Below are 21,248 nucleotides of genomic sequence, written 5' to 3'. Positions count from 1 at the left end.
GCCTACGTACAAAAGTTGCACGAGCTTAACAGTTTTTAAATTGATCTAAAGTGGTGCAAAATGTGTGGAGGCAAGGCTATTGGTTTGCAACCATCTTATCCAAAAATTAGACAATTAGTGGTTGATGCAGCTATTATGGTAACTTCCTGATTTAAACTAATTTGATGTAAGCTGGTTATAAACCAATTTAAGTGTGTCCAATCACAGACATACACTGGTTTAGCTAAACGGATTTTGCAGCTGAACCGATGCTACTATTGTGCACGGACAAGCCCCCAGGCTTGTGCAGCCTGTTTCTCCATTGCTTCTGTCTGCTTTCATTTACACCAGGGCTGTAAATCTTACCAACTCCTGGCAGCACTGCTAAATGCCCACGCGGAACAAGTGGAATGCTGGTACAAGCCCAGAATTCTTTCATTTTTCTGTTCCCAAAGAAGAAAAACATTAGTATTTTATCACACAGAGCATAACTCTTACTGACTAGCCTCCTACGGATGGCAGTCAAGCATAAGAACCATTATAGGAACTAAAACACGAAGTCTCATATTTCAGTGGCAAAGGATCATCATCTCCAACCACATAGCCCAGCATTTGTCTGGACTAATTCTAAGGAAATGGAGGTATTGCCCTTCTGTGGAGCCAGGGAAAATGAGCAGAATTAGGGGCAGCATCTGCAAGTGTTGCTGAAGGAGAGGGGGATGGTGATTTCTTGGCATCTTAGCCAATGTAGAGCAGAGAAGCAGGTGCACAAAGGTACCTCTCAGTGACTTTCACTTGCTCTCTATTTCATACAGAAAGTGTGTGCAAACGCTACAGGGTGTCCCCCTGTGATGCCGCTCTGATCTCTGCTACTGACTCAAGCTCTAGGCACCATGTCCTGGCGTCCCACTGGAGCCTGATGCTCCTCCCAGCTCATCAGTCTTCTTCTTCATCTCCTTTTCATGACTGTGGCATCTCCCCAGGCCACATTTCCTTCTGACCCATGAAGCGTGGCTCATCAGTTCTGAATTAATCATCTCCCCCTCTAAAATGTCTGCTTCTATTAATAGGAACGGAGTTGTTCTGGGAGTAGTGACCCAGATGATACCACCCTACCGTTCCTCTCCGTGCAGTTGCCATCAAGTCAATCCAATGTATGAAACTCAGTCTTGATCACAAGACCTTGACCTTAAAAATATTTTCATTTATATAAAAATGTGAGGAAAACCCAGGATTTTTATCTTCAATACACTGCGCAGTGTTTTGAATTGGATTTATAAAGTTTTGCCATAAAAAAGCCATTTTTGTCAGAATATTCCAGGAATTTCCCCCTCAAAGTTCTACATGGTTGAAAAGGCATTTCTGATTGAAGACCAAGCATTTTACAAAAATATTTCAACCAGCTTAAGCAGTAATGGGATTTTATAGTGCACAGACATAGGTCCAACATAATGATATATTAGTACGTTGAGCTATTGCTGGTCTGTGATACTACAATCTCTTAAAAGCTTGTAGCATTTTAATAAGAAGTAAGGCCCAATTCAAAGTAAAGAGAAAGCCCTTAAGCTCAGAGTAGACATATATAAACTAACAGGCTGACTATATTATCTAAACTGCTCTTTTATAGCTGTATTATGCACTCAATCTAAAAAAAAAAAAAAAAAAAAAAAAATGTAACATAAAAAAATGTCTAAAGATAAGGCACTAGTGAGGGGTGGAGTTGTGTTTTTTTCATTAGATACATTCTTTGATTCCCCTGCCTAAAATGCTGCAGTCAGCAGTAGCTTAATTCTAAGTTATAATTAGGGTTATGCATTACACCAGGACTCTTGAGCATGTCTAACCTAAAGAAGTTCAATGCATAAATGAAAACCAGACCTGTGGCTGGCTGACTTGGCATCAACCAGGATACCAATATATAGTAACAGAATAAATTTAAAATGAAAATTAAATGTGGTCATTATAGCTTAAATTGATGTCATATTTGCCAACTGTTTATGAAAGGAAAATTTAAAGATAAGCATGATTTTGGAGGAGGCAGTGTGCCCTGAAACACAGCAGATGGCTGTGACTTGGGGTGCATTTTAAAATAACATAACACTAATTTTACTGTCTGCAAAAATGATGTCAACTTGTTTTTTTTCCAGATTAGTTTTCCCCAAACTGCACATGGTGCCTAAATGCACAACTGCAGGGTACCTTTTTGCTAATGAAAGAGCTTTTTTAATTTTGAGAAATCTGGTTGCTTAACAGCACTGGCTATTAACAACAGCAAATCTAAGACTCAAACAAAATTCAGATCTCCAAAAGACTTAAAAAGACTTTAAAAACTTACAAAATCAAGGGAAGATGCCCTGACTAGCAGGATATTTCTGTGTCTTCCATTTATTTTATTTTCTGTTTCTGGCACTAATGGTGGAAAGCCTTTTACCTTAAAGACAATTTCCTCCAAAAACTGAACAAGACAGTGAACTGTGGAGAATAACTCCCAATTTTCTGCATTTCAGCAAACATTTCAATTGATGTGAAACACATTATTTTCAGATGCTTCTAAGCCCTTTTCAGGAATCATGTTGTTTAGCAACAGAATGCATTTTACAAGCATGCAGCTTAATCCCATGCAAATCAAGTATTAAAGTATGTAATCGCCATGCTAATAACACCAGACTCACAGAAGGGCAAACCTGGATGCAAGCAGTGGTTGAGCATAACTTGCATGTGCCTTGCAACTTGGGAATACCTTCACATACCAACTGCCTCGCTGGATGTTTCAGTACATGCTGGGAGGAATTGCCACGATTTTATCTGTCCATGGCAAAGGAACATGCTGTAAATGTGCGCACGCACACTGAATCAAGGCATTGAAAGGGAAGCAGCCAGCACCGAGAGCAGAAGGGAGAAGAGAACCCCTTCCATGCCCTCGATGTTACAGCTCAGTCAAGCACATTCCTCCAAGTGTTTAAAGGTTTGGAAAGAAGTGTGAATATCTATGTTCCTGTGCAAATTAGGCACAAAACAACAATGGAAACACTATTTAGAAAAGGTGGAGTCTTCTGTTTTTTTGTTTTGTTTTGTTTTGTTTCTTCATGATTACATTTGCCCAGTGAAGAAACAAGATGTTTCTCTCTGGCAGTGGCTCAGCCATTTGTACATGGCTTATTCAAATACATATCACAGTGTTTAAGCACGTGCTTAATTTTAAGCGAAAGAAATCTCTTTGAAGTCATACCATAACAAGTCATGCACCAAATGCTAAAACACATATTTAAGTGCTTTATTGGATTGGAGCCAGAATGCCTAGCTTGCAGGATCCAGCCTTCAATATGTAGGTTTAGGTCTTAATTTACAGACTTGATCTTAAGGAATATGATTGTGCAAAACTGAAAAAACTTGCTTTGTTATCACATCCATTAACCTTCTGAGTCCTTTGAGAACACATACCCTGCAATAGGCCCTGCGGACATGCCTTTATACACATGAATGTTGCAACCACACTGAAAAGTTGGCCAAACTTCAAAGAACATAAGCTTGATTTTATGTGTGTATATATATACATATGTATATATATATACACGTGTGTGTACATATGCGTGTCATGCATGCATGTGTTCATGCATATGTATCAACTTAAGAGGCAATGAATTAGAGTTAAACATTTGTTTTTGTAAGTTGTATTGATTACATCAGTGATGTTTCCTAAATAATTAAAGGTTTGCTATGATCCTTGATTGCAGGCTTGCGTTTATGACAGTTAATGTGTCTTTAAATGATGCCATCCTACACTTACCTATTATACAGCCTGACACAGGGTCACTGGCGTTCATCTGACAATAAAAGGAGAGAATTCAGGAAGCAAAACTAGCATGAAACTATTCAACCAAGGAGGGGAGATTGAGTTTCCTGCCAGTTTAAATCTCTGAACTGAATCACTGCGAGGTCAAACAGTCATCACTGCTGACCAGGGAAGCCACCGGAGCACACAGATGGGGAGGCAGGGAAGGGTGCAGGACCTCCCGTCGTCCTGGCTGCTGTGGGGAGCATGAAGCTGTGCCCTGCCACGATGACACTAGCAGCACACAGTCTTCCATCTGCAGCAAAATATTCCTTCTCATTTTCCCTTCCTGAAACTATTATTTAAGCAAAAGAACACTAAACAGAATTCGTATGTAAAATGACTGCTTTCCTTGACACAATCTTTTTTCCAGATACAATTGCTACTTAAAGAGATAGCAGAAAAGGTTAATCATCCACCGAACTGACTGCAAGCAGCCTACCACATAAGCAAGAATCAGCCCAGAGGCCCTCAGCACATGTAAATCAGCATCGTTTCATCAAGCTTGGAGCTTACACCATCATGCACTCGCTGAGGATCTAAAACCTAAATCTGTAAATGAAAATGATGCTAATTACAGTTCACCACCGAGCAACACTGCCTTAATTTTAAGGAAATGAAGGAAACGGGCTTGCTACATGACAGTCGATATCATATTGCCATACAACTAACTTAAAGTTGTATAAGTTAGATTATAACTTTTGAAGAAGCAATTATGATTTTATTGCACCCACTCTGCTGATGATTAATGCAGAGAGCCTAGGGGAAAATGCATCCTATCATTTGCTAACATGCACTATAATTATGCATACCTCTCCAGGTACTGTAATTTAGGACTTAAAAAGCAACATTCTGAACGAGGACTGCTGCACTTGTAAAACATTACAGATGTGTTATCATATAAATGAGGTAGCTTTGACATGATAGTGTTCTAATAAATCCTCAGCTATGATTTGGAGACAAGATATGTCAAAAGCGAAATCCAAACTGTCTCTTAATCTTCTACATAAACTGTTTATTTTTTCTGAGCCCTACAATAATACATGTCTCAAGAAGGCTTTGATGGCTTCTAGATTAAAGTACAGTTGGGTAGAATTTTTTTCCCCTTTACGGGTCATCTTGAGAATGCTCATTTTAGTTAAATTAACTCAGCCATTTGCAGGTTTTAAATGTGAAGCGAAATAAAACTGTTCTCACCAAATTGGGGACTTGTGAGATGAACTTCATAAATAACAAACTTATTTCACTCCATTTCAGTGAAAGTTTTTAAATAGCTAATGCTGAATGATCTTCTGTCAGCTGGAGAGCTTCATTTCAAACCATTTACAACAAATCCAGAAAAAAAAAAAAAAAAAAGCCAAACACTTTGCATTCAGGAAGGTGAATTTATGAACACCCCCCCCACCACCACCCCCCGATTTCCATTCATTCTGTGTGTTTTTCATTTATATCACAGCACTGACTTGATTTCTCAACCAAGACTGGGGCCCCGTTCTGCTACATTGGCTACTGGAAAAGGAGTTTTCATCCCTTGTACAGCTTGGTCAACAGTCCAGCTTGTCAAACCAGTTTGAGAAGAGAAACAGTGGGAAAGAGGCAATGCTGCAGGTTAGAAGCTGGGAATAAAACTGTATTTCTCAGTTCAGTCTGCATTCAATCAGGATACTTCTCAGCGTTCCTGCTGCTGTCCAGTTATATGTCCCTCATCACTAGCAAACACTTAGCTTTCCTTTTTAAAATACACTGTGCAGAATAGATCATACACACAGACACTCACAAAATTGTTCTGGGCTGCTTCTGGAAAAAAAAAATAACATGGTCCTTTCTGGTTTTTAGTGGAGTATTTCTAAAAGCTGTCTTGGTAAGGACTAGGGAAGGAAGAAAACAAAACAAAGCAAAACAAACAAATAAACAGGAAAGTCAGGATTTCACACAACAACGAGTGAACAGCAGTTGCATGTTATACCAGCATCTGCTCTAATTATGCTATGTGAGTGGTTCGACTGCATTTTGTGGTTGACTGCGCTGAAAGCCTCCCATAGGTTGGGTTGGTAGAATTCAAGATTTATTGCTATTCAGAATCAGCGGCTAAAATCAACATATATCTATAGTTATTCATTCCAACTTGCATTATCAGCCATAATTTTTCATCAATTTTGTATTTTTTGCCAAAACAAAAACATAAATTTTAAAGCTTTTTAACAACATGACCACAGAAAAAAAATCCAAGAGAGATATTTTATTTGATATACTACAGACACTCTCGGTCCTAAAAGCAGATTATTTTCAGGTGTATCACACTAAAGTAATTTTTTAAGTGTTGACAGAAACACTCATATTTTTTGTTCCATGAAAGTTAGCTAACTTCTTCTTTCCAGTTCTGGTTTTTGAGCCATCAAATAAAAAATCTTCACTATATTCTTCTACTAGCTTGCAAAAGCAAGCTAAAGCAAGAGGTTTTTATAAATTTTATTTCGGTTTTCTGCAAACATTTTCTTAATTATTTGCTATTTGCTTAATCTTGACTGACACGAAAACAATTCAGAAAAAGACCCTTGCTGTGACTGCAGGAATCATTATTCTTGCAATTGCTCAGGTTGCATGCAGGTAATGTCTTTGTGGAAGTAAAGCACATTCAGCTGTCTGAAGTGCTTGTAAAAAAGATGGAATTCTCTTCTGTCCTCAACTTTCCAGAGTGAGCTGAGCATACTCTCAATATCCACACACACTTCAGACCCAAATAGCTCTGCTAACACCAGGTATCAGGTTCTGAAAATGACTGCTGCACGTTTTGCCAGAAATACAGCAATCTCTTTGTTCTGTGATATCCTTCTTGTCAGGTAGAAATTAAAGCCAGCCTCAGTTTTCTCACCATCACATTAAAAAGCTGCACTAACGTTTTATAGGGCTTTTTTTAAATATCCTGTCTTGCAGAAACTGATCCGTTGCTTTGCATTGATAGACGTTTTACAAAGAAACTTCTCAGGAGATTCATATTCATGATCATTTCAATATTTGTCTCCAAAACTGTAAAGATATAACTGATTGCTTCCTATTTGATGTCACTCAGAACACATTGGTCTTTGGTTTCCTTCAATCAGAAAAAGTAGGATTTGTACCTGTTTTGTTAATGGCAATGCAGCTCACTTCTGTAGTGAGGGGACAGACAAACTGACCCCAGACTTTCTTCTCTGTTTTGCACCATGTCTGAAAAAAAAGTAAAAAGCAAAGCTTTCCTACATTTATTATTATTTTTTTTTAATATTCATAAAGGTCCCTTAGTTCCTACAGAGATGTTTCATGGTGGTTCATCTGCAGTAAACCTTGCCATTGCTCTCCTCACCACGGTGCCTGTGGCACTCTGGCTCGGATCAGGCAAACCCCATGCGGGTCCACTGCATGGCAAACACGTCTTTTGCAGCAACAGAAGATCTTGCCCTTCGGAGGATGGTAGCAGAGAAACACGTAACAATTTTGCTTGGGTTAGCACAGCCCCAGAAGCTAGTGCAGAATCAACTGATATGTGAATGAGAAGAAAAGAAAGGAACATGTGATGGGCAAGAGCGTGCTTGAGGTGGATCCTCAGCAGCCAGCCCTGCGCACACCACTGGACCAGCTGATTGAAATGGTTTCCTCAGCCCAAACTGAATCCTTTCTGAACACTATTTACCCAAAAAGACCAAAATTGCAAGATTCAACTGTATCAAGAGTTGACCTTAGATACTCTCTGCATTTACACATTTGCTGCAGGAAGCCCTTCCAGTTCCGGACCATCATCAACAGAGCAAACTAAATAGTAAATACTTTACAAGGTCTTTCTCAATTATTATTTGGGACAAATATGCAAATTACGAACTTGCAAGTAGAATTAAATGTTCTCATACTGCAGAGCGTGCACTAAAATATGTGCACGCGCCATCACAAGATTTGCTTCATTACAAATATGGCTGAACTTGTTTCCATAATGGTTTGTGTTTGTTCTTTTCCCTCTTCACATTCAGTTGATGTAAATTGTAGGTTTCGTGTGCTCTGAAATGATGTTCGCTTTATCAGCATTTCAGCACTATTTTATCTGTATATAAAGATCCAGCATCCTCACCCCAACACTCTTCTTTACATTTTTTACCTCAGATCCTTTATGCTTTGTGCAATACTCTTCTAGAGACTTCCTCCTATGACTCATCCCCGCAAACCAGCACAGCAATTTCGGGTGCCACTCAAGCAGGTTCTGCACATGTCTGATGTTACATCACTCCCTGTTGGATGATTTAACAGCACAGCACTGCAAGGTAACCGAGATCATCACGACAAGGGTTTGAAAGAAAAGGACGAGCACATAACCTTGTGTGCAGTTATCACATTTTACCATCTCTTCAAGCTAAAGAAATTGATAAACATCTGCCAAAGTTTATCAATTTTAATAGCGATCCTCTCTAGCTACACTAAATAAAGGAAATACCGTCCTTGTTTTGTCAGTTAAAGAATAAACTAATTCTCATATGCTATAATGGGTCCCAGGGACTGCTGGCCGTCTGGGTGGACTGAAATTGGCCTGAACGACCTGCTGAGGATCAGTGAAGTGCAAAGCCGACCTGGCCACAATTGTGTTGAGTGCTTCATGGCTATAATTCAGGACAAGCCTGCATCTCTTCTTGGTGCACGGGTCATGTCCTCAGGACTGCTCTCATGATTGATACAGACACCTGTCAGCAGATACTGTCGAAATGTCTGACATGGAGAGTCAATACCCACAGTCATGAAATTGCACAGAAATCATAAAGGGAACAAAAAGTATTTCTCTTGCAAGGTAAGATTTGACACCTCTGTTAATCCTTCAGAAGCATTTGCAGGGATTTTTCCGGCTGAAGCTATGAATTTGATAGGATGAGTAAAGAAGATAATTTTACTCTGCCATTAGTGGCAATGCAGCTCTGCGTCTATCTTGATTGAAACAGGTCTTTGGAATTTTCCAACAAAAAGAATGGAAATTGGGAAATATCAATTAATGGTACCATAGGGTGAGTGGGATTTTAGTTCTGCTTTCTTTTCCCCCTGCTATAAATTTCTTAGTCAATTCAAGCATGGTGTTCGTATTAGATATACAAGCACAAGCAAGGTGTTAGGCATTCAGAAACAGTTTCAGTTTCACGTGCAGATGCTAAAAAATGTGTCATTATTGACTTGTTTTATTTCCTCTGTGCCTCTAATCCAAAAGTCTCCACTGAAATGTCTCCTTCCAGAGGGGAAAGAGGGATAACTTCTGGACAAAGAAACTTTCTTTCCATTTAGATGGCAATAAACAATAATACACATTTATATCCATTAAGCAGAGATGGGGTTCATTGGCTGCTTGTGAAGGCAAAGGGAGGGCTTGAATTTTGAGCCGTGGACTTCCCTTTGCCAAAAAGAACCAAATCCTGTGTTGGATGGTACTCACAGAAAGCGTCATGTGTGACTGTTTGGACAGGACAGTTTAAACAGACAGCTTTCCCCACTGGGTAAAAAAGAAAAGCTACACAGTCTTGAAAATACCCATACTGAGACTGCTTTAAGCAACACCAAGTGTGAAATACCACAGGTCTGCTTCAGACACAGATTTGTAGCCACAGATGTCACAAAATGCTGTGCGAACATGTTTAGCAGGACAATACTCATGAAACCCCAGAGAGACAACCCCAGCATTCACCACAGGGAGTGGGCATTCGGGCATTTTCATTCTTCTGTTTTTGTCAGAGGACAAAATCCAAGCAGGCAGCACCAGCAAAGGCATATGGGAGCACAGAGTACGCACGCCACTGTGCATGATAGATACCAAAGTAAGAGAAGGTCAGCTGACAGTCTGAGTTGCCAACACACTTTTATGTCTTTGGGCAGAGGTGTATTAAAAGAACAAAAGCATTGTGATATTTAGCAACTTTATCTTTAAAAAAGAAACCAGTCAAACTAAGGAAATATCCCATCAGATAACCAAAAGGTTACTTGACAATAACTTCAGTTCTCTCTCTGGCACACCAGCCATTCCTGGTCCTCCAGGAATCTGCTGTATTGCTCTTTGGAGAGTTCTCAGAGTCCCAGCACACCAATGGAAGGTGGTTAAGTTACAGAAAAATCTCTGCAGTGTTGCTTAGGAGCCAATCTTTGGAGTCTATAATGAAAATCAACATCTGTGCATTCCAGAGACTTTGAACTTCAGGTGTTTCACACTTCCTGCTACTCAATTTATGGAAAATGCAAATGAAAGTAAAGCAGATAAATGTCCTTTAACAACAGGAGGGTTTTGTCATGTTTGAAATCACATTTTTTCTGAAGGAGTGGATTAATTTAGCCACTACCCAGGATATCAAAGGTTATGCTTGTAGTGGAGATGAAATAGAACCTGCGCATATTTTGATAAGGTTACATCATCAGGATAGTAACAATAAAACCAGCTTGCCATTTCTGTCCAGACCAATTTTCAAGCAGGAGGTGTCTTGTGCTCCCCCTTAATAATGAATCAGGCTGACTGACATTTGAAATGGCAATAATTTCCCCAGGAGATGCAGCTGCAATCTTAGTATTTTCTGTTCCTGCTCTCAATCTGATTTCTCTTATCCACAGTATGAGGCAGCTGAGTATAATGCAGGAAACATTATCAGCAACAATGCTACAATTAATGCTGAAAGAAAATGAATATTTGTCTACTGAAGAATAGATTTTAGAATACCTAGGGGAACTACTGTACTTTGAAAATGAAGCCATTTTGTGTGTTTATTGAAATGCGCTCATATTTCCATGGTTATACTCTGACTAGTTAACCATATCAAGGTAATAAGTGCATAGGCAGTTTTTACTGTCCTGTATTAAAGCTGTTTACTGAATGCTAAGTAGCCTAGGTCTATTCAGAAAACAGTCTATTTTGGCTGTAATCCATCTATATGTTTCCACACCTCACTTCTTCCATTATTAAATCCAAGAACTAAAAAGGTCACGGCAATTTCTCTCTGATTCAGAGTTGTAACAGCAGAGGACATCCCAACGTGGAAATGAATGGAAACAGAGTTGTGTGCTTCATTATTGGTGGATGTGGAGGTGGACAGACATAGTGGTTTCCCATCTTTCCTGTCTCAGTGTGTCTTTTTTTTAAACTTTTTTCCAGTGTTTAAATGCCAAGGAGACAAACAAGTGTCCCTTTCAGCTGCTTGGTGAAAATGGGATAAAGAAACACAAGCTATCAGAACGTCCAAGCTTGCAACCAAGTCCCAAACTGAAAGGTGCTATTAACAGAGAGAAATAAGCAGCTAGACTTCAAACAACTCTGGATACAATAAGGCTTTAGAATAAGCTAATGCCCCCTTGACCATCTGCATATCATCAATCAGGTCATCCAAGAAAAAGATCTATAAATAACCTATCTGACCAGCTCTGAAAAGGCTTTTGATACAATCCTTCATAAGTGCAAATGGTAGCATTTAGACTACCTTATTTGTGAGCACAAGAGTCATTTGTCCTGGCAAAGCAGCTAGTTGGTCAAAAATCTTTTATGTTTTCATTCGATTGCATCCACAGACCGCTTTAGACAACGAATTACAGTGAGCCAGCTGAAATCGCTCCCGGAGACCTGGAAGTACCAACAGAGGAGCAGAAGGCTTAACCCAGAAGGTCCGTGCTTCTGCCTGGAGTCAGGTACCTTGCCTCAGCTTGCACAAAATGCAGTAGAGCAATGTAAGTGTCCTGTCAGTCTCCTTAGTTTGTTAATCAGGAGATAGGATTTAAATAATTTCTGTAAAAATAGAAAGCGCACGAAGCGTAAGAAATCTCTCAAGGTCATCAGTCAATATGGCACAAATTAAGAAATACCCATTCCCTTTTTCAAGAGTTGCCAGGGTGAGCTGAAAAACGTTAACCTGGGAAATCCCTTTATCATAAGACAGTCAGGGAGGAGACACGTTCAGGGAAGAATCAAGGCTGAATTTCACTAGAAATGGCGGCCTAGGAATCGACTAGGTTGTAACCTCTCGCTCTGTTCAGCACCACACGTGTATTCTGTGTTACAGACCTGCCTGTGACTGCAGGCCGAGCAGAGGCCCAGCTGCTCTAGAGAGCAGTCTCAGCTTCACCAGCATGGCCCTGAAGCACGGTGCTATTCCAAAATAATGCCAATGCTGTGTGCAGCTCATCCAAAGAACAAGTTCAACCTACGGGCCTCAAATCCAGCCTCACGTTTACCTGAGGTGAACACCGAGGTTCGTCTCGTCCCTTCCTCCCTAGGCCCGACCGACAGGACCCAAGTCTCTCCACCATTCTGCTCCCCGGGCCCGCAGGCTTTCCTTACCAATCTCCTGGTTTTGTGGGCCAGCAATGACAAGCTGAAAACTGCTCACGACCCCAGAGTACAAGAACATGAGCAAAATCCTCTTTGACATGCCTAAGGAGGTCTTTAATAATGTACCCCTCAGGTTAAATAAATATCTTTGATGAACAGGGCATAGTTATTTATTATTCATTTACTTCTGTGCAAGAAATGCGGGTCATCCACTGAACCAGGCACTGTCACAATCATTTTTAACTCATCTGGAGACAAGTCTTTATTTATTGGAAATGATCATAATCCCATTGGCTTCAATAGAGTTTCATAAGCTGAAGTCATCAGCTAATCCATATCATATTTACTAACTGATGATCCTTCTCAAGCAATTAAAGCCTTGTCCCTCAGATGACATGTTGTTTGGTATAAGGAATTCAGTCTAGATGGAGGGTCGCTGACTTCCCAAAGTAGTATGTGAAGATAATAAAATTCTGAGAGCATTTTCTTCATACATAATAATTTTGTCTTCAGTGTTCCTAGAAGAGCCTAAACATACACGGTCTTTCCAGAATAGTTATTTATTTATTTTCTGACATCACCACCATTTTGATTTTAGTTGATTTCAGTGGATTAATTCTGGTCCACCAGTGTACTCCCTAAGGATCTGCTCCATGAAGTCAATTACATTTTAGTGGACAGGCTGATACAGTTTTCTTTCTTACTTTGTCTGTTTCTCTTTTATGTTCATGAGCTATAATAATAATGAAACTCTACTTAATGCTTGTGTTGTTTTCTAAAGACTACTTTTCACTGAAGTAAGTGTGAGGACAGGTTTTTTTTTTAATGAAATAATACGGTTTACTACCAAAAATATTTAATCATAATTACATTAAGAAACATACACAAAAGCTAAGTAATAAAATAAAATGAGATGGAGAACACAAAGGGGAAAAAAAAAGACAGAAAGGATTAAGTAGAGTCATATAAGGAATAGATTCTATTTAATGAAAATTTCCACAGTGTTCAACATTTTTATTATGGTTAATAGCACTGTGCTTCATTTTTGTCTGCAGTAATTGTGTATTCTTAATGAATGGGCACTCTTATTTCCCCATTGAGCACTGACAGAAATTAATAAACCTAATTCTGTAGGTTTAAGTTTAATTCTCGTGAAATATATAAAGCAGTTACATTTTCACTTAGCTACTAACTGGAATAGAAATGGGTTTAAGCTTTTCAGCAGCTTAATAGGGAACAAATTGGGTTTTCTTTTATTTCTTTTTTTTTTTTTTTTTTCTCCTTCAGCACTTGGGTCTATTTTTGTTGCTACATGCAAGAAAGGACATGTCGTGGTTGGTGAGGCTGAACTGAGCCTACAGTGAGAGTTGTTAATTTTTTTTTATTATTATTATTATAATTACTAGACTTAGCCCTTTATGCCAGCCTTGTTGTTAATGATTGGTAAAGATGATCTCCTTGGCTTGCACTTTGATAGAGACTGCAAGCAATAGCAGACTTCAGACTGCCATCTAGAAAACTCAGCTATCATAACACTCAGAAGATAAACTGTCAGGTTATTATTTATTCTTAGTCTGGTTATGCAATGTAACAAACACAGAAATAACCCAAAGCTGAGCAAGATTTGGGTGATATTGGATATAATTGCAAATGGCATCTTTCCTGGAAGAGGAAGGAAGGGGGTGTCTTCCATGAAAATTTAAAAAAAAAAAAAAAAAACAGAGGTGTGTATCTTGGATGTTGTAAGTTGGGTGCAGATATACACATGACATGAACAAAATCCATATATCTTCCCACTACAACACCAGAGCCATGGACCAAGCATATAATCGGTAATACTTTCATATCGGTTGTGTGATACTGCTCTGGCCCCATAATGTAAAACCTTTGTTAATCTCCACAATAAGCCCTTTTGGCTGTGTGTAACAGTTCAAACCTAAAACTAAAGAGAGTTTGCAGGTAGGTAACTAACTCGAAATGACAAAGTGGAATTTAAGGCAGAATCTGTTTGGGAGTCACTAAACTTCGAGGTACAGACTTCTGCAGCCGCTAAGACCTAGGCAGTGAAACAAATGTGGGTCTTGTGTCTTTTTGGATTAGCACTTTTTAAGAGAAACTCCAGGTGCTGAAGGGAACCATTTTAAGAGCCACCACAGAGTGCCTTAAGGACTTGGCATGTTCATTTTTGGAAGAACCAATATTGGGACCACAGGTGGGCAATAATAAGACAATCACTTTCTAAAACACATTATTTTAAAAACAAGAATAGAAACATCAGTCTGGCATCATGACAAAAGTGCTCTTTGGGGAATAATTATATGGATTCTTCCTATCCTATAGTTTCATTTTAGAGTGGGCCAAATCCCCAGCTGGTTTAGATCAGCAGCTGATTTACTCCAGCTAAAGACCTGGCCTCCTATTTCATTTCTATTATTACCTTATCTTTTACAGTCCCCACTGTCCTAATTTATCATCTGGGTAGGAAATTCCAGGAGCACAGTAAGGGGTAATATGAACAAAGGAGCAAAGAAAGGGAAAACCTTTCAGGAAGATTAGAGTAGAGCCACATCACGAGCTTGTCTGTACACCCACCCATCCATTTTGCGAGATGATGAGACTGAAATATACTTGAATCATGCTTAAAGAACTGGATACAGAGGAGATGGTGAGAAGACAGTCAGAGGCAGAAATCAGACACGAGGAGGGTTTTGAAGGCGTCACAAGGCGGAGATGTAGGAGGGCAGCAGGAGAGAAGACGAAGCTATCAGTGGAGGAGGTGCAGACAGCGCAGAAGCAGCAGCAGAAAGGGGTGTCAGCTGTATGAGGGATGCTGGAGTGCAAAGGCACAGGGAGGGAACAGTCACACATGGCTTCAAGCTTCATCTGGCCCACGTGGGGAGAGGGCAGGGTCTGCCTGAGAGCTGGGCAGCTCCTCTGCTGCTGCTTTCACTTCAGGTTTGAAAAGCTGTACCCATCCCACTGGGAATCCAAAGCAATACCAGCAGTACCACCTAACCCTGGGTGAGCAAAAAAGAAACTATTGCAAAGGAAGTTAAAGAATAACTTACAGGGCTTCCTCATTCCCTTTACACTATAACACACAGAGCCGGCGTAGACTCCCAGTTCAGGAGTTGTTCCAGAGAGAAACGAAATGAAGTAATGTGCTATTGCGTGTCTTCCCAAAAGAAGCCTTTTCTCATGCCTCCCCCAGGGAAAGGGCAGCCGCAGCTGAGAAGCCTACCCTGAGCTGGCTCTGCCAGTTTCTATCAGTTCTGCAAGCCTCCAAGGTTTTTAAGTTAAACATTTTGTGAGAGATTAGTGTTGAAAAGAAACAAACACTTACTAAGCAGCAACAGGTAACACCCTTCAAGGCAATGCAGAGTGATTTCTTAAAGCCATATGCCTTGTGCCTCATTCCCCTCACACAAACCAGCTCTGAGTAGCACAAGCCTACAGTATATACATACACTATAGGCTGTGCTGCTTATAGAAAAAAAGAGAAATAAGGCAGACACCTCTTCAGGGCAATGCAGGACCTCTCTCTACAAAGCTACTGAGGGGCTACCTGGTACAGGGTGGTGGGTGAAATGATCTCATTGAACACTTACTGGTTTAGGCCCTGGGCCTACGGAGAATGATAATGGTAAGACCCAAACATCTGCAAATGTCCATCAGCATTGCAGGTGAGTTATGGAGTGAAAACGTCAGGCATTAACCACAGACTCTGCTCAAAGGATATGCTGCTCAGCCTGTAGCAGTGTCCTAATGCTGAAAGAACTGAGTAGCAAGAAGTAACAATATCTTTCCCGTGAAAACCATGGAGAGTAGAACATTTACTCTTCCCAAACAGTACCTGCAGTCTAGAGAAAAACATTTTAGGTTTTAGGCGCCAGTTTTTTCAGATGTTTTCATACCATGACGATTTAATTATTTCGCCCTGATCGTCTAAATACCTGTTTGGTTAATGACAAATAGCTAACAGCTTCACTGTAATAATCCATATATGAAATGTGAGGTTACATCCTTCACTTAGTCATAGAAATGTTTTTTTCCTGCCCTGGTTCCCATCACTTCTCCCATTAGTAGCAGAGTAATAAAGATGCCCTGCAGCACCAGCCACCCTGTTAAGTAACAGGGTCAAATCTCCACCCATTTTTTCTAATGGAAGACTAGCAGGCATATGCCTCTGTTGTTTACCTCCTTTATAGTGTCCCAGAGGACATACAAGTGTTTAATTTGAAGATCAGATGCACCTAAGTTATTATTATAAACCACAGTTTCATACTTATTTAAATTTCATTTTTTACTTAAGTGTATCATCTTTTCTACTTGTCTTTAAAAAAAGAAATCTAACCCACCATGTTCTATTTAGAGCAATGAAGGAACAGCACAGGTGCAATGGAGACTGGCTCTACCAGCTGAAATTCAAGTTTGTGCACTGTGATTGATTTGCTGTACTGACAGGACCTAACAAAGAAAACACTGGCTCCCGTTCCAGAGTTGCACCTACTGAATATCTGTGCAATTTTACAAAATTAGTATCTCTTCATTTCTTTGGACAAAACTGTTGTTTCCCCAAGGCTGTATTTCATTCCAAGTCCTACACATTTCCCAGGCAATGAAATATTGTCATGCAAATCTGACCGGCATACTCCCTGGTATGCTACATATAAAATCTGCCCCTACATGTTGAAGATCAAATTCCATCACCTAATACACAATTTTAGCCCTTTTGATTGCATCAACACCCAACACCCCCAGGAGATACAGCTCTCCTGCAGCCATAAGGCTGTCTCAAGAATCAATTACCTTCTCCAGGCACAGCCAGGTGAATGGTACATCACCTCCTGCCCCCCCCTGGTTTTTTTTAAATCAACTTTAATCACAGCGAAATGCTCAGGCACACAAGCTGGCAGTGTTGTGAAGCTGTAGAGGATTGTGTCCCAGAATCAACCACACACAGAAAAATGTAAGGGCACCCAAATATGAAAAGAGGCAATGTCCAACCCCAAATGATCATCTTTATTTGCTTTCTGGACTTTTTATTTTTTCCCTGAATCTAAATAGAAATTGATGTTTAACTCCAGGAGCACTTGAGGACATGCCATGAAGGCTACAGTCTGCTGCTGCTCCCAGAACAACATACTTCAAGGAGGGAACAAAATAATCGATGAAGCAGCATGACATGAGACAGTCTGGAGGCCCCACACTCGGTTTAGTGTTCCTGACAACAATAATTAGCCTGGATTAATCATCATAATGGTTTTTAAAATTTAACTTGAAAGTGGAACCCAGTTAGCTCAGGAATTTTGCCACCAGAATTTTGGCTCCAATGCAGTCCACAGTGATTGCAGCTAAAAGCCTCAACACTTTTCTTAATCTTCAATGGTTTAAATAAAATGAATTGGTGGGACACCAGTGACTCAGAACAAATCAGTATCCATAGAACCCAAATATATTTGTCAGAATGGCATTTTTCACAAAAGTCACAGACTGGCTTGGAAACTAAATCTTGCCTTCACCACTACTAGAAATCTCACTACAAATCAAGACCTTGCTAAATATGTGCTCAGCCATACAAAGTCCTGATGTGTACCTTTCCGTGTCCAGCATCACAGTCAATTCACACAATTCACCTTGTTAGGACAGTTTGCTGGAGCCCAGCCTTCATGGATACAGGATATACAAGTGCTGCATTGCTCAATGCCTAGAAATTGCTTTTCCAGTTATGCTTCCCAAGCTAACGTGTTACTCACGGTGTACAACAGGCACAGGCCAGGATGGAAGCCATTTTTAATACCATCACCTGAGTACAAACGATTAAGAGAAAAATCAGACTATAATGTTTACATGAGAGAGTGCAGACCAGAAAGACAACAAATGCAAGATGAAAAAGCAGTAAAAATGAGGGGGATACTTTTTATCTTTGAACAAGCAGGCCACAGATGATGGTATCAAACAATCTCTTGACTGAATAAGGAAGAACCTGAATAGGGCCTGAGGATCTCACATCCCTAGATTACAATTTTAAGTTACTGAGGCTGTGCTTCAAATTTTACCCTGTTTCCAATATTTAGCTCTGTTTCAGCTGGTAAAACCAGGCCTTGAAAAAGTTTCTGCTTTTTCTACCCCTTACCTCTTAGTTTAAATATGAGAGAAGAAGGGGAAGGGGAAGGGGAAGGGGAAGGGGAAGGGGAAGGGGAAGGGGAAGGGGAAGGGGAAAGGGGAAGGGGAAGGGGAAGGGGAAGGGGAAGGGGAAGGGGAAGGGGAAGGGGAAGGGGAAGGGGAAGGGGGAAGGGGAAGGGGAAGGGAAGGGGAAGGGGAAGGGGAAGGGGAAGGGGAAGGGGAAGGGAAGGGGAAGGGGGAAGGGGAAGGGGAAGGGGAAGGGGAAGGGGGAAGGGGAAGGGAAGGGAAGGGAAGGGAAGGGAAGGGAAGGGAAGGGAAGGGAAGGAAGGAAGGAAGGGAAGGAAGGGAAGGGAAGGGAAGGGAAGGGAAGGGAAGGGAAGGGAAGGGAAGGGAAGGGAGGAAGGGAAGGGAAGGAGGAAGGGAAGGGAAGGGAAGGGAAGGGAAGGAAGGAAGGGAAGGGAAGGGAAGGGAAGGGAAGGGAAGGGAAGGGAAGGGAAGGAAGAGGAAGAGAGAGAAGAGAAGAGAAGAGAAGAGAAGAGAAGAGAAAGAAGAGAAGAGAAGAGAAGAGAGAGAAGAGAAGAGAAGAGAAGAGAAGAGAAGAGAGAGAAGAGAAGAGAAAGAGAAGAGAAGAGAAGAGAAGAGGAAGAGAAGAGAAGAGAAGAGAAGAGAAGAGAAAGAGAAGAGAAGAGAAGAGAAGAGAAGAGAAGAGAAGAGAAGAGAAGAGAAGAGAAGAGAAGAGAAGAGAGAGAAGAGAAGAGAAAGAGAGAGAAGAGAAGAGAAGAGAAGAGAAGAGAAGAGAAGAGAAGAGAAGAGAAGAGAAGAGAAGAGAAGAGAGAGAAGAGAAGAGAAGAAGAAAGAGAAGAAGAAAGAGAAAGAAAGAAAAGAGAAATAACTGATTTTTCATGTGATAGATTATTTCACCATAGAACATTTAAGGTTTCCCAACTTAAGAAACAAAAGTACCCCTCACGCATTCACACAAGAAAACAGCAAAGTGACAGCTGAGATTTGTTCCTGTGAATCTTCAAAGCTGAAGCTGCAGCCGGCTGTGTTGCCAACAAAGTACAGGTGTAGACCATATGAGCTGACAAAACCAGGATTCTCGGGCACGCAGACACATTTACGTGCACAATACAGCCATGCCAAGGCACACTTGAGCATCTGGAATTCACCACTTCATTCTGGAGTGTCTTTTAACTAATTTCTGAGAGATTTAAGCTGCCAGGTAGCTACCACTAAAGCTGCTCTAATGAGTTTTAGAGGATTTGAATGCCACTGAAAACACACGGGCGTGCAGCTCCAGTGACTTGCTTAAGAGGCTTTAGTGATAAAAGCAAGGGCGGCCAGCTGCACGTTGTAAGAGGGACATAATTAGATGGGATCTCTACTCAGTGGTTTGGAAGATCCTTTTACTTGTGCAGTTCAGGGAGCATCTGGGACAGAGGATACTGTCATGAGGCTGAGTGGTAGCGTGTAGATCCCCGTCGTCTGTGGACTGGATCAACACGACGTCTGCCCTGAGTCGCCCTCGGCCATTAGAGGCCTGAGCCGCCCTCGGCCACCAGAGGCCTCTCTTTCCTGAGGTGGGAGAATCCAATTTCTTTCCTCGTTGACACTGAAATTAGGCCCTGAGATTTGGAGCTATAGCAGCAAACGCCTGCTTTCAAGTGGGCCACTAGTTTCTGCATCACCCAGTGCAAATCTGGGTCAGAAGTGATACATACACACGAGTAACTGAATTGTTGTCAGGAGGCCAGAGCATTTCACCAGTTAAGGTCCTGGAATATCCAAAAGAGGTATTTCATTTTTATTTCATTATGATGAGTGTTTCCATCACTCCACGAGGAGCCCAGCTTCTGGGACAACTAACCAGCGCTTTCTCTCTCAGGGTTAAGCTTTCCTGTTCTCTGCAGTTATGTAAAGGCCTTTGGTTTAAATTTGTTCCCCCAGTTGTTATCTTTGTGCAGGCCTTGCTTTTCCCCTGTCCACCCTGATGTAGCTTCTTACACACAGGTGAGACAGAGACACAGCCTTGCTGCTCCTCCCAGGGCAGCTCCGTTTGCCCTAGCCATGTCACCGTCAAAATACTAAAACAAAATAAACTACTAAAAAAGAAAAAAAAGAATGATGACAATGTTTCCGGCTTCTTCTCTGCGTCTCACCAACGTCCTGTTGTTTGCCCTGTTGCTCGTACTCTTTGCTGTCTGGAAGAGCATTTCACTTCTGTTTGCTTCCCTCTGATGATGTCCAGCTGCTGAGGCGGCAGAGGTCTGCCTTACTGAGATCTCTGAACAGTCTCTGGGGACTTTTTCCCCTTCTGGGACCTTATCCCAAGCTGTATTTTCACTACTTAGCCAGAACAGCTTGGCTAAATGAGATCATGCTGGACTGGAAGTCACAAGGGCATACGAACGGACATATAGGACCAAAGGTCCCCGTGGAGCCATGCCCCACATACAGCCCCTGCAGTGCCCCACAGGAGCCCAGGGCAGGCAGCTGCTGCCACCTCCCCAGAGCCTTCTCTGCCCTCTGCCTTTCTGGCCTGGAGTTGGTAACCTCATATATAATAGTAATTCCCAGTAGACTTCTTCTCCTTGACCATCTCCAGTTTCTGCATGAATGCAAAACACGTTTCTCATACTTGTACAGCAGAGCATGCACCTGGCCATCACAAGAGTGTGTGAACATGAGCCCCTCCTGGGATCCCAAGCAGCTGGTGTAAGGGCATTCCCCTCCTTCAGCATAAAATAAGTGACCTCTCTTTTATTCACCACAACCGCATTTTTATCCCTGCCACCAAGCACTCATTTTATTAGAGCAGGAGAAGAAATATCCAAGCCTTCTCTATCTGGGGACTACTCCACATAAAAAGGAAAGGGATGGGGGTTCATTTTAACTCTTATTTTAAACAACAATCTTTCAGGTATAAACACAGCTGTCTGTGCTAACATTGAAATTCACTTATATTAGATTAAACAAATTGTCAAGATCAACTACTACTAGGCACTT

Source organism: Anser brachyrhynchus, assembly GCF_964034855.1.
Source record: "Anser brachyrhynchus genome assembly, chromosome: 12".
Taxonomy (NCBI): Eukaryota; Metazoa; Chordata; class Aves; order Anseriformes; family Anatidae; genus Anser; species Anser brachyrhynchus.
This window is presented reverse-complemented; position numbering follows the sequence as displayed.